The sequence below is a fragment of the Staurois parvus genome, unplaced genomic scaffold (assembly GCF_062004578.1).
Source record: "Staurois parvus isolate SC_StPar_1 unplaced genomic scaffold, SC_StPar_1.0 ptg000195l, whole genome shotgun sequence".
NCBI lineage: Eukaryota > Metazoa > Chordata > Amphibia > Anura > Ranidae > Staurois > Staurois parvus.
Genome location: NW_028317991.1, coordinates 8,478,162 through 8,499,984, shown reverse-complemented (window position 1 = coordinate 8,499,984; position 21,823 = coordinate 8,478,162). Strand labels below are relative to the sequence as shown.

Here is a 21,823-nt window from a genome sequence, read left to right as displayed (position 1 = left end):
TCTTATTCTCAGTGTTTCTTGTAATACAAAGTTAAGCAGGGTAATAACCTCACAACAGGATGTTGAAACCACACCAGAACACCTTGACCACATGAAGCATTGCCGTGCACCAGGAGGAACCCAGGACCCACTGCACCAGCGTAGGGTCTGACAATGGGTCCAAGGATTTCAACCCAATACCTAATGGCAGTCAGGGTGCCATTGTCTAGCCTGCAGAGGTCTGTGCGTCCCTCCATGGATATGCCTCCCCAGACCATTACTGATCCACCACCAAAATGGTCATACTGAGCGATGTTACAATCAGCATAACGTTCTCTATGGCTTCTGCAGACCCTTTCACGTCTGTCACATGTGCTCAGGGTGAACCTGCTCTTATCTGTGAAAAGCACAGGGTGCCAGTGGCGGACCTGCCAATTCTGGTGTTTAATGACAAATGCCAATCCCGCTCTATGGTGCCGGGCAGTGAGCACAGGGCCCACTAGAGGACTTCTGGCCCTCAGGCCACCCTTATGAGTCTATTTCTGATTGTTTGGTCAGAAACATGCACACCAGTTGTCTGCTGGAGGTCATTTTGTAGGGCTCTGGCAGTGCTCATCCTGTTCCTCCTTGCACAAAGGAGCAGATACCGGTTATGCTGATGAGGACCGTAAGATTTTGGAACGCCAAAAGAATCAATTGTTTTGTTTTTAAAGTTCGTACACTTCAGTTGCTGTAACTAAGCCATTTCATGAAATAATTGGCAAAAAGCTAGACCCATTTGTTGTTTGTTGATAACAACTAATATTTTGACTCAAACCAAAAAAAAAAAGAGTTTTAAGTTCTTAATCAGATGATACACGCAATTAAAAACATGGGACAAATACATCCCTTGGTCCTCAAAGGGTTAAGGACCTTCTACGGCCCTGTCTAGTTCTCTTAGAAGAACTGCCTGTCTCCTGGAATCTCCTCCAGGCTCTTGAAACTGTGCTGGGAGACACAGCAAACCTTCTGGCAATGGCACGTATTGATGTGCCATCCTGGAGGAGTTGGACTGCCTGTGCAACCTCTGTAGGGTCCAGGTATCGCCTCATGCTACCAACAGTGACACTGACCCTAGCCAAATGCAAAACTAGTGAAAAAAAGTCAGAAAATATGAGTAGGGAAAAAAATGTCAGTGGCCTCCTCCGATAAAACTATTCCTGTTTTGGGGGTCTTCTCATTGTTGCCCATCTAGTGCACCTGTTGTTAATTTCATTAACACCAAAGTAGCTGAAACTGATTACCAACCCCCTCTGCTACTTAACTGACCAGGAGTTTAATTGACTTGATGCTATACTCTGGTTAAAAAGTCTTCCTTTAATTTTTTTGAGCAGTGTATTATATTTTTGTTCTTGGATTTAGATTTACTTAAAGGCATAATGGTTAGTGTTGCGCAGACTGTATCTTTAATTGATGCTAATAGTTATTGAACAGCTTCTGTTTACCATATAAAAAATGCCTATATCCCCTTTTATGAAACATGTTCTGGGTATGTACCAGGGGTGGACTGACAACTCATGGTGTCCCCGGGCAATAGGAGATCATGGGGCCCCTGTGTCCTTGCCCAAACTCAAAAAAGCCTATGAAAAAGGTACCAGGGGCATCTCATGGGGCCCCCTACTGACCCCGGGCTCTCGGGCAGTGCCTTGAGTTTCCAAATGGTCAGTCCGCCCCTGGTATGTACTGTAGTTCATATGTGACAAGCATACGATAGCAGGTGACCTTGGACTTTATTTTTAAATGTTTGCAATTACATCTTAGATGTCATATTGGTGTTATCTGTACAAAACCTCTTTCTACGGTCACATTTTTTGACATTCAAGATGCCTATAATTCCTGACGCTTTGTTTAACTAAAGGGCTGCAGATGTCAATAAATTCACTGTGAAACTAAGCTGATTAAAATGGAAAGAGATTATTTTTCATGATAAAAGTATAAAACAGCTTAGTCATGCTGACAACCAGCAACAAGTGTGATAGCACAGAGCAGTCCCAGGGTGAAGGCAGAACTTGTTTGCACTCACAGAGGCGTGCTGAGAAAACAGGATATTCAGTGTAGTGCATACTAATCAAAACAACCTAGTTCTATGGCAGGTTTTTAAAAATTAAAAACTGACCGTATACCCTAAAATTCTACCGTTTCTGCATGGTGGATTCAATTCAATGACATTTAGATGTTTAACAGACATAAAACGTTGACTATTGTGCTTGGTCAAAAAGAATAAATGCCCAGGAGCACTTCCAAAATGCAAAAGAGGTGATATGGTATTGTACATGCAGCATAGCACCTTATACTGAGAACTAAGCTGGCCATACATACCGTAATTAGAATTTTCATTGAAAAATTTCTATTTTTGAAACATTCATTTTTCTAAGACCTCATGCACACAGGGTGTTTTTGCAGTCACTTTTAGGGGAGACAGGTGTTTTTTTTTTCCAGCTTCCAAACACCCCTCCATGTTATGCTGTGTCTATGCACACATAGAATTTTAGAAGCTTTTAGTGGCAGGGGCTTTTAGAAGATGTAATAAAAACGCCACTGCAAGTGCATCCAGGAGCAGCAGCGTTTTGGCAGAAAAAATGCCAAATGTGTCTAAACGAGTGTTAATGATAGGCGCGTTTAGTGGTTGAGCGTTAATTAATATCCCAGAATAAATTATTATTTTGGCCAATTAAATGAATTAATGCCCAAGCGCTTGATGCCTCTAAACGTGCTTAAATGCTTGTAAAAGCATTAGACACTTTTACAAGCGTCAGGCATTTTTTTCTGCCAAAAAGCTGCTGCCAAGAGGAGCAACGTTTTTAAAACGTCCTGTGTGCATGAGGTATAATAGTTAGTGGGGTCAAATCAATCATCACTCTCAACAACAAGAAATTGAAGCAGCATGGAAAATTTTCCTCAAACAAACAGGATTCTTTGAATATGGCTTTCCTTCTGGAAAAAGTATACATATGGTAATGAAACATATTTAATACTCTGGGATTCCATTCAAATAGCAGGTCTGGATGAACTTTTAAGGGGTTTCTAACAACATTTTTTGATGCTAAAGCCCATTTGAGGGTTTTTTTCAACCTAAAAGAGGTTCATGGAGACTGATTCTGATTCATGCAGACCTTTCTGTGGTTAATTTTGGTCCTGCACTATGCTCTAGGACAGGGGTCTCCAAACTTTGAAAATAAAGAGCCAGTTTAGTTGCCATCAAACTGGAGGGGGCTGGAATGTGGCCAGTGGGAGTAGAAAATGCCCTGGCATTGGTGGGTGTAAGCTGGCCTGGTGGTCAGTGGGAGTAAAAAAAGATTACCCCATTGCTGGTATTGGTGGGAGGTATAGTGTCCCATTGCTGGTGTCAGTGGTAGGCATAGGGCCCATCATTGGTGTTGATGGGAGGTGTAGAGCCCCATTGTTAGTGTCATTAGGAAGTAAAGTGCCCCATCATTGGTGTCAGTTGGAGGTATGGTGCCCCATTGCTGGTGTCAGTGGGAGGTATAGTGCTTCATTGTTGGTGTCAGTGGGAGGAATAGTGTCCCATAATTGGTGCCAGTAGAAAAATGTGTTCCCCATCTCTAGTGTCAGTGGAAGGAATAATGTCCCATCATTGGGGTCAGTGGCAGGTATAATGCCTCGCATCAGTGGAAGGTATAGTGTCCCAAGGGACGGATAAAAGCAGGCAAAGGGCCACATTCAGCCAGCAGGCCACAGTTTGGAAACCCCTGCTCTAGGAGGTCCAGGACGTTGTTGTCCTCAAAGAGGTGTGATGTAGCAGATATACAGCTATGTGGCTCAAGGCACAGGAAGTGCCTATTTTTCAGGAGGAATTCCAGGCAAAAGGTAAATCTGTTGTGAAACTGCTTAGGTATAACTAGTATTTTTAGATGTTCCCTATAACACAACAAATCTCCATTTTAAATGTGAAACACAAAAAACAGAAGTATATTTGTACACCTTAGCTCACCTAAACCATGGAAATTCTTTTTCTTGATACAGTTGTAGCACTACCCCCTTAGGAGTCGCTATGTTTCGGGTCCCCCTAAAGCTCTGCACAGCCAAGCAACACACGTTTTCTTTCCTACTTTGCACACTGGAGACAGTAAACAGTCCTCAAGCATGGTTTTGGTATTTTATTAAGGGGTTAAAAACTTGGATGGGGTCTAGGGGTATACAGAAGCCCAAGGAAACTGTAGACTCCAAGGAAACAATGTATAGACATGGACAAAATAGTCTCTCTTCTAAGAGCATTCCAGCTCTCTGGAGTACCTCCTCAGACCCCAGATCAATCCTCCTCTTAACCCAGCTGCACTGAGGGTATTCCCTGGGCAAGGGGACCCATAAACTACCACTTATCAAAACAGCCCTAGATGAGAAGTTAGTTGGGTTTTCCACCTGACTGCCCTCTCCCCTTATCCAGCCCAGGGGGTGTAGGATTACTCACTCTGTCTCTCCTGTGAGCTTGGTGGGTTGGTGGCTGCCTTCAAGCCTTATGTTGGCTGACTCCTTCCTGCTTCCCAGACTGTCCTCTCTCTGAGGACGATTAGGCAGAGGGATCTTCCTTTCAGCTCCTGCCTGTAGGTAGATCCCTCTCCTGGTCCCCCTCCCAGGCTCCACACTCCAACCGTCCCTCCATCTTCCACCCAACACACTACCTCTGCTGCACAGGCTCTGCCACTTTTGAGGGTTGCCCTGGACACCATGCCCAGCCTCCTGCAAGGGATTGGCCAGGGTTCCTCAAACTTGTAGATGTGAGCCTCCTCCACTCTTCCTTCAGAAAACTCTCAGGTTTCTGGAGAGGTGGGAGGGCTTCTGAAGCCCTGACCTGATAGAGCCTCCTAACCTGATCTTGGTGAACTCTTGCCTCACTCACAGGCTGACTCATCCCAGGCTGACTCATCCCAGGCTGCTACTCAGCCTCTGCCTAAAAAAACAAATCAGCCTATCTGGCTAACCTGGAGGGCTTTACACAGTATTATGCCTTTGGTCGATGTTACTCCCTTTTTCTCTGCTCTAGATACCTAAAGGTGAATCCAGCAACAGAGCTGAGAAAGAAAGTGATATACAGGCTACTTAGGAGAGTCCCAAGGTTCTCTGTAGATAAAGTAACAAGACTGTGGGATATGTGTAAAGTTTTTTTTTTTGTACTTTAGTAAACATATGTAGTGTAGTGCCCATTTACTCACCATGCTCAGATGCAGTCACAGGTCCCTTTAATTGATTCCTCAGGGGCATATTTACCACAAGGCAAACAAGGCATTTGTCTAGGGCAGCATTTTTCAGGGGTGCAGCAGCATCTTTCAGGGGGGCAGAGTCATTTTTCAGGGGGACAGTGCCGCCCCCCGAAAGAAGGGATGGAAGAAGAGACACGCAGCATGGGGACTAGGTGAGATCTGAAAGAGTCTGCGGGCTGCTTGATGGTGTATGCAGAGCCTGACTCTTGTTCCCAGGGATGTCCAGAGCTGTGAAAGTGAGTGTAGTCCCTCGCAGGGGTGGGGTTGCCAGTGTATGGGGGGAGGTGGTAGTGAAAGGCTCTCTCAGGTGGGGGGGCTGGGATGTTGTTGGTCAATGTCAGGCTCTCTTTGTGGGGGAGGGGGGTGTTGGTCGGTGTCAGGGTCTCTCCGTGGGAGGGGGGACATTTTTGTGTTGCCTATGGCAGCACGAAACCTAAATACACCACTGTGATTTCCCCACAGCTCCCTGGGTTCCTGGATAGGCACCTGATCTGCAGCCAGGTGAGTGGCCCTCCACTGTCAAAACTGATGTGACATGTTGACTGCTGGGTTAGAGCCTGAAAGTCCATTCTCCAGAAGACCCATAAACATATATTTAAAATGTTTTAATATCTGTGTTATAAATGCAAGAAATACCTTGAATCCTATCTTGAACATCAACAGTTTTTTTCTGTACTAGCAGAGTGTTTAAAGGGATAAATCACGGGGAGATGAGCATGTATTGCAGAGATGCACTAAGAGCCTTGCTATATGCTATAACCACTTGCCTACCGAGCACTTTCACTCCTTTCCTGCCCAGGCCAATTTTCAGCTTTCAGCTCTGTTGCACTTTTAATGACAATTGCGCAATCAACACTGTACCCAAACAAAATTTGTATCTTTTTTGAGATATAGAGCTTTCTTTTGGTGGTATTTAATCACCACTGGGGTTTTTTATTTTTTGCTAAACAAACGAAAAAATAATGAAAATTTTGAAAAAACGTTTTTCTTAGTTTCTGTTGTAAAATTTTGTGAATAAGTAATTTTTCTCCTTCACTGAAGTGCGCTAATGAGGCGGCACTGATGGGCACTGATAGGAGGCACTGATGGGTGACACTGACAGGCATCACTGATGGGCACTGACAGGCATCACTGATAGGCACTGAAAGGCAGCACTGATGAGTACTGATATGTGGCACCAATGGGCACTGATAGGTAGCACCGATGGGCACTAATAGGCAGCACTGATTGGCACTGATAGGTGGCACTGATGGGTGGCACCGATGGTTACTAATAGAGTGCACTGATGAGGAGGCACTGATGGGCATTGACAGGCATCATTGGTGGGCACGGAAAGCAGCACTAATGGACACTGATAGGCAGCATTGATGGATAGTGAGAGGCATCACTGATGGGCACTGAAAGGCAACACTGATGGGCACTGACGGGGCTGCACTGATTATCAGGGTCCTGATGATCAGTGCCCTCATTATCAGTGTAGAAATCCCCTCTGAGAATTGCCGCGTATCGGCTCTCCTCTCCTCATGTGCTGTCACCAATAACTGACATTTTCTGTTTACATGTGATTAGCTGTGATAGGACACAGCTGATCACATGGTAAAGAGTTTATGTCATTGGCTCTTTACCACAATTGGTGATCCACTGTGTCCGAGGGACACAGCACACCACCGATCTCTGCACTGCGCTCCCCCGGGGGGCGCAAATGTGTGGCTACAATGTGAGGAAGTCATATGACGTCCTCCCAGAACAAGAGAGCTCCCACCCATTCATCATTTCCCAATACGGCGGACAGGAGGTGGTTAAAGAGTAACTCTGCCTTTGTTGTAATATAAATCCCTTTGGGTTGGGAATTTAACAAACTTTGTTGCAGATATCTGCCTCTTTCTCCATGTCCTTTGCAGATTAATTCTGAATTGGAGGATCTGATTCATTATAATCAGCTGATCCACTCTCAGTGTTCTGATGAGAAATGTTGCGGGGTCTGCATCCCTTTAGAAGTAACTAACACTTTTGAAGTATCCAAAACAAGAATTACAGTTTGACTTGTACCTTAGTGCAGGTTTCTGATAAAATCAATGATAAAACCAATCACAGAAGCAGAAAATTACATTTTTGGAGGCGGTCTGTACACAACAGTATACAGAACGACTCCAGGTTCCCAAATTGCATAAAAATTTTACAGAAAATGACAAAGCTGCAGATTGAAGTGGAAAAGTAATTTTTGTTAGAATTTTTTTTGGACTATGGCCTATGTAGCAATTGTATATGCTATATTATTTTTATTTAATTTGCTATTTTTTTCTGTGAAAGCCTTGTTTCCTAGCGGCAGAAAGGCATTTGGGAAGCGTTTTTACCGCTTACCAAACGCCTCGGACAATTCTGCCTATTGCAGCACATGGTGCTGTTCTAACAGGAGCGGTAGCAGCGCGGCGTGGCACGGTGTGGCAAAATGGACGCCTCTGGTCGAGTCAGGAGGCGTTGAAGCCTCCTACTCTAGTCTATGGTGCTGCTATGGGGCGTTTGCGGAGCGGTAACAACATTCAAACTTCATTATAGGCATTTGTGGGGAGTTTTTAATGCTCGGCAAATGCCTAGCAACCGCCACTGAACCGCGCATGCGGTGTTTGTGGAGCGTTTGCGGAGCATTAAAAAATGATCCACAAACGCCGGGTCAACGCTTGCCAAACGCTATAGGGGCGTTTGGCAAGAGTTGGTAAAACAGTCAAGTGTGAACGAGCCCTTAAAGTCAAGCTGCAATGTTCAGCTCCTATCCTCTGGAACTCTCTACCCCAGTCTGTTTAGCTAAGTGCTACTCTGTCTGCTTTTAGAAGATCCCTCCTCTGCATAACAACCAGGCTTTTACCTTCTCTGTTAGCTCCTCCTTCACAGTTATTACCTTTTGTATCACCCTTTTATATTATAAGCTGTCATGAGCAGAGCCCTACAAACCCTCTTGTCCATTTATATTGTAAAGAGTTGCACAAACTGTTGTCGCTATATAAATCCTTTATGATAATGATAATAATAATTGCTGCAAGTACAAATGCTTGCCAGACCAGCACTATTCACCATCTCCCTATCTGTTAATTCCTTTAATTTCTTTTTAATAAAGTCTGATAAAACAGGTGCAATGTAATAACATATTTTCTATTTTTATTAGCAGATGTGCCAAAAATAACATTTGTAGATAGTGACCTCTGCTGGTGGAAATTCAGAATGCACTGCTTTGTAAGTAAAGGGGTCACAAACATTTTTATTTATTTAGGTAATTATTGAAGAAGTACACTTTCAATATTTATCTGACCAACCACAATTATTTTTACTTAAAAGGTAGATATTTTATCATATAAGATACACATTTAGCAAAAATATGAAAAATACCAAAGTGCAGCACAGCCAGAGGGAGGGAGAGGAGCAGAAGTCTGATGCACTGTAGGAGTGTTGGAGAATGGGGACTAGTGGAGTCCAGTGCCAGCACTTGTTCTGGCACTGGGCCCTGGGGTCTAGCCTGGGTCTGGAGGATACCAGAATTTCAATGAAATCTTGGAGTGGTCCTGCCCATTCCAGGACATTTGGGAGGTATTCTATCTACAGGAGGCAATAAAAGACTGTTGGCATGCTGAAGCGAATTGCCAGAAGTTGTGGACATGCTGCAAGATGCATGAACTGTGTTTGAATATATGAGCACATGCACATTATCACTGCAATTTTATTGTGTATTTATGACACTATTATCTGTGTGCCATTTATATATTGCAATATGTTATACCTGTCCTAGATTGGTAGGTTGTGCTAGCGCTCCACTATTTTATATATATTTTACTTTGAATGCATTTACCTTGTGGTGAGGGTGAGTGTGAGCAGCTTATAATTAGGTTATCCATTTCAGCGCAGGAGGTTTCTATTTATTATTTAAAAACACCTCTTCGCCACATGATGGTGTAAATCCTCCACCTTATGTATTAGCTACTCTTACCCTCAAAGAGGGGACTTCTCACATCAATAAACATGTGTCCCTGAGTCCCTTCCAATGTAACCTCCTCCTTCTACAATAAGACCCTGTTCACACTGGGTGCGACTTGGCATGCGATTTGTCATGCCATGCAACTTGCAAATCCCATGGTAAGTGGCACCCTATTGTCCACAATTACAGCAGTCATATTGGTGAGATTCCAACTTGGTTGGAGCCTTTACCGATTTCTAAAGTAGTGCATGCATTACTATAGGTGTGGCTTGCATAGACATCTGTATCTTGCAAGCCACAGATGTCATGCAAGTCGCACCTCTAGTGGGAAAACCATCTGACTTTGAAATCGTGCAAATTCACTGGAAGTCTCACGATTTCAAAGTCGGATCGGTGTGACCGGGGTGTAACTCTGAAGGAAAGGAAACATTCACATAGTGCAGTATGTATTCAAATGAAAATCTCCCCCATAAAGTGAAATTGACAAAACGCCAAAATGTGTATCTCTTCCTCCACCAGTGAACCTCTCCCTTAAGACCATGTACCTTACCAGAGAAGATATATCAGCATGCATCCAATAATGTCATAATCCACTTGGAACTTCCACCATCCATATATCTTCCTCATATGCCCTCTGGATATGTATGGTAAAACATAAAGCTCATAGTGCAGTATTACTCCAAAAATTATTATTATTATACAGTATTTATATAGCGCCAAAAGATTTGCTCAGCGCTGTACATTATAGTGGAGGACAGTACATGAGACAATACAGTAACAAAACAATACACAAGGGGATCGAGAGCCCTGCTCTTTCGAGCTCACAATCTAGGAGGGAGGGGATAGTGGTACAGGAGGAAGTGGCTGTGGGGGATGGAGTGGTAGGAGGAGTGGAGGAGATCGGCTGTTAGGTGAGGGTGGGGTAGGCTTCCCTGAAGAGATGGGTTTTCAGGGTGCGCCTAAAAATAGCGCTTTATTGCCAGAAAATATGCTTACATAAAACGAACAGATTAACCACATCTATATTGGCCTCCACGGCACTTCCGGTCATCGTCTGATGTCACCTGCTGACGTGTTTCATCACAAAATCGACTTCCTTATAGGATGTGAGCATCCGGTAGGTATGAAACTGTAAGAGACATAGGATGTCTCTTCTGAATTACAAATCCTGCCTGATCTCCAACTTTTATGTCTTTACATAAAGTTCCACTTTAAGATTACAAACGTTCAGTGGTATGTGACTGACTACTACTACTACTAGATATGTTCCTGATTTTTTTCAATCATCATTGGGTATTGTCACTTTAATTTTTTCATTTTACTTTTTTTAACTTTCTGTGAAATATTTTTTTTATCATTTTTCTTGCACAAGAAAAGGTCCAGGATAAGTTGAAATGAGCTTATTTTACCTTTAGGAGACATTTAAAGCCCAGGTGGAGACTGTTACATATACTGTCCCTCCTGTCCACCTCATCCAATCAGAGTACGGCTTGTATTCTTTAAAATAAATACAACATATTCTCTGAATGACAGCAATATCAAGTAGGTAACTCCCTGTGGTCAGTGTGCAGGGGGGAAATCACTCAAGCAGAACAGAGAAGATTGCAGCTACAGTATATCGATGTATGCATCCAGAGCAGCCCTCCAAATATCACATATGGATAATTACATCAAATGTTGGCCCAATGTAAGTTTGCAAAAAAGGTAATTCCTGGACAGTTTAAAGAAGAATTCCACATATGGAATTTTTTACATAGTTACATTGGTCCGGATTGGACCGGTGTAAGTATGTATTTGTCATACCTGTGGGATCCCTGTAGAAGCTGGAAATCACTGTTATAGATACAGGTACTCCAATGATGCTCACTAGCATCCGGGTCTCATGCCGAGTGGCTACCCTGCTGCATTCTGAACACAGGAGGTTGCTAGACAGGGGCACCATCCAGAGGATTCTTTGCATTTTCTTAATGAATGCAATGCATTCTCTGATTAGATTAGGTAGAGAGCGTGACATCACCACCCCTTCTCTCCAGCTTGTCCAATTAGAAAATGCTGTGCATTCATTAAGAAGATACAAAGCATTCTCTGATTGTTGTCCATTCTGAACAGCCAACCTCCCGGGTTCACAATGCAGCAGGGCAGCTGCCTGCATGAGACCCAGAAGCTAGTGGAGATCACTGGAGTAACAGTACCTACCACAGTGATTTCCACCTTCTAGAGGGTCCCACAGGTATAGTATATGCATATTTACATTGGTTCAATGTAACTGTAAAAAATGACATACCTTGAATTCTTTTATTTATTTATTTTTGAATTGCCATAAATTTCAGTTTACTGCAATCATAACTATTTTTGGATGGCAGTTGGATACACTATGGCTCATCATACCTTTTTTATAGTCACAAGCTCTTTCAATCATTTAGGTAGCAGATGTTTTAGTCCATGCACTTGGAAGACAAGTTTAATTTTTGTATTGCAATATAACATGTTCTCCCACCTTATATGTATATCCTGTTTATTATTTGGTTTATTTTTAATAAAATTATGTTTTTACTTATATTTCTCCTTTTTACATCTTAGTACAGTAATCTTCTCCAGCCATTTCTTGCATTCACTCCATCAGCAACATACTTGACATGCAGCACATACGTCCCCCTGTATTTATATGGGTTATGTTTTGGCTGTTTTTAATCTGTAATATTCTTTGTAATATGCTAGCACTATGTAAGGGCTTATATCATAACACGATATAATATACAGTACAATATCACATCACACTATAAAGTCTTATGTAAGTTTTAAAAACTGTACACTTGTGTGTGTAGTTCCTCTAAAATTCCCTAGATGGCAGCACAACATTTTATAGAAAAAAAGTTTCCCTAAAGAAGTATCTTCCACCTTTCATTGATGACAGAATCTGTCATTTCTGTTGCTTGCTTTTTGTAAGCATAAAAAATCAATATGTCTGTAATTATTTTACTATATGAAGATATATTATACATGTACAGAAGCAGTGATAAATCTGTTGATAAATTAACCAAAAGGCTTTTTGCACAAAGCATGTTCAGCAAGCAATTGTGACCAATTAAAATTAATTTCTTACAGAGCTAACTTTGTTTTTTTAATATTTGGTATGAATCTTTGCACTTTGCGGATCATTGCTGTTCCAAATATACAGCCATAAGGTAGCTTGGCCAATGAATGAAGTCATGGTGCGGCAAAATTTATACGACAGGTCACATTCGGCAGGCAGAAAATGCAACCCATTTGAGTAAATGTGGCCATGTTGAAGCATGGTATTTCCATTCAAAATCCCCATTCAGCTGCAAAAAACAAAGAGCATTCAGGAGGTGGAGGGACTGTCTCCTGAATGCCTGGCAGCTCCTGCTTTACCGCCCTCTGAGATGTAACCTATGGTGGATCTTTCTTCAGAGAGTTCTGCTTATGCGCAGTGCCTTTAAAAAGTATTCATACCCCATGACATTTTCCACATTTTGTCATGTTACAAACAAAAACGTAAATGTACTTTCTTGGGATTTTATGTGATAGACCAACACAAAGTGGCACATAATTGTGAAGTGGAAGGAAAATGATAAATGGTTTTCAAAATGTTCTACAAATAAATATCTGAAAAGTGTGGCGTGCATTTGTATTCAGCCCCCCTGAATATTTTGTCAAGACACTGTAAATGAGCCCATACTCAAATCTGCCTCATTTCAACAATCTTCACGGTGCGGCCATGCCTAGAACCCCAAAGTGTCCTTGCACAGTCCTGTTCACCTAGAGTATGAGTACTGCAGCCCATTCATTTCTATAGAGAGCCATACTTATGGGGCCTTCGGAGGTCCCGCAGAGTGCTGCTTTCCCCACAGTAATGAAGAAGGCTGAAGAGCTTATCATGATGAAAGTTTATGCTGCTTTAGACAGGGCTGTGCAATGAAGATTGCTGGAACGTGGGCAGAGGTAAGTATTTGACCAGGTGGGGTGCTTCAGGAGGGTTCAGGATTTATTCCTAAAAGTGCAACTTGTACCAAAAATAGAGTTGTCCTTTAAGTATTTCAATTAACAGATGCACCAATCCAGGGGCGGACTGACCATTTGGAAACTCGGGCACTGCCTGAGGGCCAGGGGTCAGTAGGGGGCCCCATGAGATGCCCCTGGTACTTTTTTCATAGTCTTTTTTGAGTTTGGGCAAGGACAGAGGGGCCCCATGATCCCCTATTGCCCGGGGGCCCCATGTGTTGTCAGTCCGCCCCTGCACCAATCTTTATTTGGCAACAAGTGTATAATGTGTAGCTAATGCTGAGTTATAATGAGGATATGATGCAGGGGTGGACTGACCAGTTGGAAACTCGGGCACTGCCCGAGGGCCCGGGTTCAGTAGGGGGCCCCATGAGATACCCTGGTACCTTTTTCATAGGCTTTTTTGAGTTTGGGCAAGGACACAGGGGCCCCATGATCCCCTATTGCCCGGGGGCCCCATGAGTTGTCAGTCCGCCCCTGATCTGATGAAAAGCTTACTCAAACCTCCATTGTTCTTACAACTTTATCTTTTGTCTCCCACATTCCATAAAATATGTGGTATATCTATGCCATGTTAGAGAAAAACAATGTGCGCTACTACAAAAATTAAAATACAAAATACAAAATGAGCTGCTGCAATAACACTTTAAAGTGATCCCACACTCAATGCATACAAAATATTATCAATAGTGTTGCGCTACCCCATAGCATTAATGAAATTGACAATAATATATAACAAATAAATGTCCAAGTGAAAATAAAGTCCTTGTGTTGAAACAGTCCTAAAAACAATAAATGATGTGCTTGAATAAATTGTGCTCCACAACTTCCACTGACAGTGCTCCACCGCAAATGAGAAATAAGTACCCATCCACCTAAGGATAGGTTGGCCGCTTACCTCAAATAATGGACCTATATATTAACATAGGTCAATCAAGCATGGTCATTCAATGAATGGGTCACTTAATGACCATGCTTGACTGACCTATGTTAATATATAGGTTCATTATTTGAGGGGAGTGGCCATCCTATTCTTAGGTGGAGGCAAGGGCATATTTACAACAAGGCAGACAAGGAATTTTCCTAGGGCGGCATTTTTCAGGGGGGGAACAGCCAGGGGCAGACTGACAACTCATGGGGCCCCCGGGCAATAGGGGATCATGGGGCCCCTGTGTCCTTGCCCAAACTCAAAAAAGCCTATGAAAAAGGTACCAGGGGCATCTCATGGGGCCCCCTACTGACCCCGGGCCCTCGTTTCCAAATGGTCAGTCCGCCCCTAGGGACAGCACCTCCCCAGGAAGAAGGGACATATGCAGCATGGGGACCAGGTGGGATCTGAAAGAGGCTTCGGGCTGCTTTATGGTGTATGCAGAGCCCAACTGTCATTCCCGGGGAAGTCTGGAGCTGTGAAGGTGAGTGTCTCTATCTCTCTCTGTTGCTGGGGAAGGGGGTGGGTGTTAGTGGAAGGCTTTCTCGGGTGGGGGGTGCTGGGGTGTTCTTGATCACTGTCAGGATTTCTCCGTGTGGTGGTGGTGGTGGTGGGGGGGTTTTGTTCTGCTGTTGGTCGGTGTCAGGCTCTCTCCGGCGGGGGGCGTCTGATTTTTGTGTTGCCTAGGGCAGAACAAAACCTAAATACACCACTGGGTGGCGGGGCACTTTTTTCTCATTTGCTGTGGAGCACTGTCAGTTGAAGTTGTGGACAGGGGCGGACTGACCATTTGGAAACTCAGGCACTGCCCGAGGGCCCGGGGTCAGTAGGGGCCCCATGAGATGCCCCTGGTACCTTTTTCATAGGCTTTTTTGAGTTTGAGCAAGGACACGGGCCCCATGATCCCCTATTGCCCGGGGGCCCCATGAGTTGTCAGTCCGCCCCTGGTTGTGGAGCACAATTTATTCAAGCACATCATTTATCATTTTTAGGACTGTTTCAACACAAGGATTTTATTTTCACTTGGACATTTGTTATATGTTATATATTATTGTCAATTTCATTAATGCTATGAGTTAGCGCAACACTATTGACAATATTTTATATCTATGTCATGTATTTCTCTTTGAAAAATATTAAATAAAGAATATATAATAAAAAAAAGCTTACACAAGCAGCATCAAAGCACGTATATTTTATGTTCTTCTGGGGAATATGGATTTCAAGGAGAATTTCCCCGTGGCCAAAAGTTCCAAGAAATTAGGCTCAAATGACACCATGTGGCTTGCTTTGGTGAAAATTAATTGAAAAAAAATAATCACGTGACCTTTGTTTTCAAATGCAGCCAGGTGATCGCCATGCTAGTGCTGAAATGTTGAGCAATGGCCTTGTTGAAAGGCAACACTAATCCAAGCGCCAACTCTAACCCTTTACTTATTAGAAAAGCCATGTGATCAGGTCTGCGCTGACATGTTGCTCAGATGGCTTTGTTGATAAACAGAGCATTAAAATGGTTCTAAGGCAAAACTAGAGATGAGAAGGCCTGGAAAAAAGCATAACAATTGGGTAAAAAAAAGGTTTTTTTTTCTAATGATAAATAATATATCTATGACATATAAATTACAATGATAATCAATATATCTATGACATGGTATTCAAACTATATAACATGAAGACCTTAATGACACATTTCTGAGACTCTGTAAAAACTTACATTTTTTTCAAGATCTCTCAGCTGAAGAAAAGCAAATCCTGGAATACAATTCAAGTAACACTGTACTTCTCAATGCAAATCATAAACAAGAGAAATGTGAATTTCTGCCACTAGGGGGCACTGCATGGCAAAGGTTCCAGTTTAGTTTGCTTGTGGGCTCCATCTTGTACCTCCTATAGTTGGACGATTGTTGGGGTACAGTAGATGATAGTTTCTGTCCTCTCAGGCCTTAATTGATGGGTAAGAGGGCAAATTTGTCTGACAAGTTACTTTTTCTTTATAACCTTCAAATGATCCCCATCAATGTTCTCCACCATCACAGCATAATATTTCCTTATAGTCTGGTCAGTAAATTTTTTTTTCTTATCCTTCTCTCAGTACAATGGCGAGACTGCTGAGAACAAAGCTGCAGCTTGTAAGTATTGTGAGAAGAAATATTCTTTTCCAAATGCTACAAAGATGACAAAACACATCCTGGCATGCCACAGGTGCCCTAAACACACTGATTTTTTTTTTTTTCAATTTTTTTCGTAAAAAAAATTTTTTCTGTCATAGCTTCAAAATTTCCAGAAATATTACATCTCTAGGTAAGACATTTTTTACCTTAATGCATTCCCTGCATTAAGGTAAAAAATGTTTCTGTAAGTGCATTGCCACCTCATCTCCCTATATACTTATCTGAGTCCTATATTGATCCAGTGCTTTGCCTGTCTGCAGCCAGCGCTGATTTCTCTCCTTGTTCACACAGACACAGAGGCAGCAACAGGGGCTATTGGCCTGTGGGGATGGAGCAGGAGGCGGGGCTGAGTTGCACCATGTGTGTCTATAGATGCACACGGCCCAGCTCAATATCGAACCTGCAAGGATGCCACATTAGGAAGCTATTTCCTATGGTGGCATACAAAGAAGAGGAGGAGCTTAGCGCGCCAGCGGGGTACCCCAGAAAAGGAAGGTCGGGGCCACTCTGTGCAAAGTCATTACACAGAGTAGATAAGTATAACATGTTTGTTATTTTAGAAAAACAAACATGTTAACATTCCTCAATCATTAGGAAGAAGAACAGATTCTGGATAGTTTTAAGGAGCGTCCCAAATCCTCAGTTGTAGTTAATAATAAACTCCAGTGCTGGCACACACAGCTTTTCCCATAATGTGTTAATATGCACAGCATGGCAGATTTACCTGCCAAAGCACCCCAATTTGATGCTGTGAGGGGCACAGTGTCCCTTGGTCTTCTTTTGGATCTTCAGGTATTTATTTCAGGTACTTATATAGCGCAGTCAATTTACGCAGTGCTTTACATATATATATATTGTACATTCACATCAGTCCCTAACCCTCAAGGGGTGTACAATCTAAAGTCCCTAACTTACATTCATACATACACATACTAGGGACAATTTAGACAGGATCCAATGAACCTACCAGCATGTCTTTGGAGTGTGGGAGGAAACCGGAGTACCCAGAGGAAACCCACGCAGGCATAGGGAGAACATGCAAACTCCAGGCAGGTGGAGCCGTGGCTGGGATTCAAACCAGCGACCCTAGTATTGCCAGGCAGAAGTGCTAACCATTTAGCCACTGTGCCGCCTTATCTTAAGGTATCTTTGGCCATCTTGATTGGCTGAAAGCTCCTGTGGCTGGTACCGTATGTGCCCAGGTAGTAATGCCCCAAGGACAGCCTGCTGGCATTCCAGTTATTCCTCCCCTTTTGCGCACCGCCCGATTGGCTGCAGCTGCTGATTGATACCAGTTTTCCAATATTCGTGTATGACAGAAGTCAATCTAATGATCAACTTCTTTTGAATAACGTCGGCCACACACTGATTGAAATTCCAATGGTCCCTATTGAACCAGTTAAATTTTGATCCATCTATGGCCAGCTGTATTCCTGTAGAAATTGTCCAGATTATTAGTTCCTTCAGGCAAGCTCCATCCTCGCACTTCTGATCAACTAAATGGATCACCATTGAATACACTGCTCAAAAAAATAAAAGGAACACTTTGAGAACACATCAGATCATAATGGGAAAAAATCCCATGCTGGATATCTATACTGATATGGACTTGGTAATGTGTTAGGAATCTAGAATGGAAATGAAAATGATCAACCTACAGAGGACTGAATTCACAACCCAAAAATCAAAGTGAAAAAATTAAGCAGCAGGCTAGTCCATTTTGCTGTAATGTCATTGCAGCAACTCAGAAAGGTACTCAGTAGTTTTGTATGGCCCCCATGTGGTTGTATGCATGCCTGACAACGTCAGGGCATGCTCCTAATGAGATGACGGGTGGTGTCCTGGGGGATTTCCTCCCAGATCTGGACCAGGGCATCACTGAGCTCCTGGACAGTCTGAGGTGCAACCTGGCGGTGTCGGATGGACCCAAACACGACATCCCAGAGGTGTCCTATTGGATTTAGGTCAGGGGAGCGTGGGGCCATTCAATGGTATCAATTCCTTCATCCTCCAGGAACTGCCTGCATACTCTCACCACATGAGGCAGGGCATTGTCGTGTACCAGGAGGAACCCAGGATCCACTGCACCAGTGTAGGGTCTGACAATGGGTCCAAGGATTTCATCCCGATATCTAATGGCAGTCAGGGTGCCATTGTCTAGCCTGTAGAGGTCTGTGCGTCCCTCCATGGATATGCCTCCCCAGACCATCACTGACCCACCACCAAAATGGTCATGTTGAACGATGTTACAGGCAGCAGAACATTCTCCACGGCTTCTCCAGACCCTTCCACGTCTGTCACATGTGCTCAGGGTAAACCTGCTCTCATCTGTGAAAAGCACAGGGTGCCAGTGGTGGACCTGCCAATTCTGGTGTTCAATGGCAAATGCCAATCAAGCTCTATGGTGCTGGTCAGTGAGCACAGGGCCCAATAGAGGACATCGGGCCCTCAGGCCACCCTCATGAAGTCTGTTTCTGATTGTTTGGTCAGAGACATTCACACCAGTGGCCTGCTGGAGGTCATTTTGTAGGGCTCTGGCAGTGCTCATCCTGTTTCTTCTTGCACAAAGGAGCAGATACCAGTTATGCTGATGGGTTAAGGACCTTCTACGGCCCTGTCCAGCTCTCCTGGAGTAACTGCCTGTCTCCTGGAATCTCCTCCATGCTCTTGAGACTGTGCTGGGAGACACAGAAAACCTTCTGGCAATGACACGTATTGATGTGCCATCCTGGAGGAGTTGGACTGCCTGTGCAACCTCTGTAGGGTCCAGGTATCACCTCATGCTACCAGTAGTGACACTGACCCTAGCCAAATGCAAAACTAGTGAAAAACAGTCAGTAAAGATGAGTAGGGAAAAAAATGTCAGTGGTCTCCACCTGTAAAATGATTCCTGTTTTGGGGGTTGTCTCATTGTTGCCCATCTAGTGCACCTGTTAATTTCATTAACACCAAAGCAGCTGAAACTGATTACCAACCCCCTCTGCTACTTAACTGTCCAGGAGTTTAATTGACTTGATGCTATACTCTGATTAAAAAGTGTTCCTTCAATTTTTTTGAGCAGGTGATAACCAAACCCCTCTGCTACTTAACTGACCAGACCAATATCCCAGGAGTTGGCATGATGTAGCAGTGTATATATACATCATCATGGGGAAGGTTTTGTGGAAATAAGAGCTGTCAGCCTGGAAATCAGGACACTGATCCTTCTCCTAGTAATCCCCCAGCATCTGTCCAGCCTGCCCCTAATCTGTACTGTGCACTGTCTATAGGTGTATACTACAGGGGACTCTCCCCCAATATATATATATATATATATATCTGACACAGTGCAGGGTACTCTGTTCCCCGTGATGACACATACATACACAGTGCAGGGTGCTGAGTCCCCCATGATGACACATACACAGTGCAGGGTGCTGAGTCCCCCATGATGACACACACATACACAGTGCAGGGTGCTGAGTCCCCCATGATGACACATACACAGTGCAGGGTGCTGAGTCCCCCATGATGACACACACATACACAGTGCAGGGTGCTGAGTCCCCCATGATGACACATACACAGTGCAGGGTGCTGAGTCCCCCATGATGACACACACACAGTGCAGGGTGCTGAGTCCCCCATGATGACACACACACAGTGCAGGGTGCTGAGTCCCCCATGATGACACACACATACACAGTGCAGGGTGCTGAGTCCCCCATGATGACACACATATACACAGTGCAGGGTGCTGAGTCCCCCATGATGACACACATATACACAGTGCAGGGTGCTGAGTCCCCCATGATGACACACATATACACAGTGCAGGATGCTGAGCGTCTGTGTTAGTAGTGACATCACCAGCAGAACCTGAACTGCCACCCTGCCTGGCAGACCGTACCATCCGCTCCAGGGGGAGGGTTCTGGAGGACTTCATCTCTAAGTACAATCCATGGCCCTCCCTATTGTATAATGGAATCACAGCCTGCGAAGGAGTATGATTCCGGGAAGTGCCTGATACCGACATCCCAGTCCTTCCCTGAGATCAGGAGCTGTTTATGGTGTTCTGTATCCCCCCCCCAACACCCCTCCGGCTGGGAGTGGTTCGGTCCCCGGGCTGGCTGTGTCGTGCTGTCAGTCGGACCGGTAGTGTGTGCGGGGTGGATGCCTGGCCGGGGGAGCAGCAGGATCCGGGAGTGTGCAGGTGGGTGTACGGATGGGGGGGGGCGTGAAGGTGCGTCCTGATCCGCCTATAAATACCTGCAAGAGACCCTCTACTGTGTATTCCCAATACTATCCCCCCCCTTCCACTGCACTGACTGGACTAATACCCCCCCCCCCCACACTGACTGGACTAATACCCCCCTTTCCCCCCCCACTACACTGACTGGACTAATACCCCCCCACTACACTGACTGGACTAATACCCCCCCTTCCCCCCCCCCACTACACTGACTGGACTAATACCCCCCCCCCCCACTACACTGACTGGACTAATACCCCCCCTTCCCCCCCCACTACACTGACTGGACTAATACCCCCCCTTCCCCCCCCCCACTACACTGACTCGACTAATACCCCCCCTTCCCCCCCCCACTACACTGACTGGACTAATACCCCCCCCCCACTACACTGACTGGACTAATACCCCCCCCCCACTATACTGACTGGACTAATACCCCCCCCCCACTACACTGACTGGACTAATACCCCCCCTTCCCCCCCCCCCACTACACTGACTGGACTAATACCCCCCCTTCCCCCCCCCACTACACTGACTGGACTAATACCCCCCCACTACACTGACTGGACTAATACCCCCCCCACTACACTGACTGGACTAATACCCCCCCTTCCCCCCCCCACTACACTGACTGGACTAATACCCCCCCACTACACTGACTGGACTAATACCCCCCCCACTACACTGACTGGACTAATACCCCCCCACTACACTGACTGGACTAATACCCCCCCCACTACACTGACTGGACTAATACCCCCCCCCCCCACTACACTGACTGGACTAATACCCCCCCCCACTACACTGACTGGACTAATACCCCCCCCCCACTACACTGACTGGACTAATACCCCCCCCCCCACTACACTGACTGGACTAATACCCCCCCCCCCACTACACTGACTGGACTAATACCCCCCCCCCCCACTACACTGACTGGACTAATACCCCCCCCCCCACTACACTGACTGGACTAATACCCCCCCCCCACTACACTGACTGGACTAATACCCCCCCACTACACTGACTGGACTAATACCCCCCCCCCACTACACTGACTGGACTAATACCCCCCCCCCACTACACTGACTGGACTAATACCCCCCCCCACTACACTGACTGGACTAATACCCCCCCCCCCACTACACTGACTGGACTAATACCCCCCCCCACTACACTGACTGGACTAATACCCCCCCCCCACTACACTGACTGGACTAATACCCCCCCCCCACTACACTGACTGGACTAATACCCCCCCCCCACTAC

General features: G+C 44.8%; 1 protein-coding gene across 1 annotated transcript in view; it reads left to right on the top strand.

Moving 5' to 3' along the window:
• The first annotated feature begins 20,317 nt into the window (after nucleotides 1-20,317).
• The window catches only part of DOP1B (DOP1 leucine zipper like protein B), a 227,720-nt gene continuing 226,214 nt past the window's right edge, over nucleotides 20,318-21,823 (top strand). Inside the window, exon 1 of the mRNA XM_089677928.1 lies at nucleotides 20,318-20,515. The gene's annotated coding sequence lies outside the window, so the exon portion shown is untranslated. The remainder of the gene's footprint in view (nucleotides 20,516-21,823) is intronic.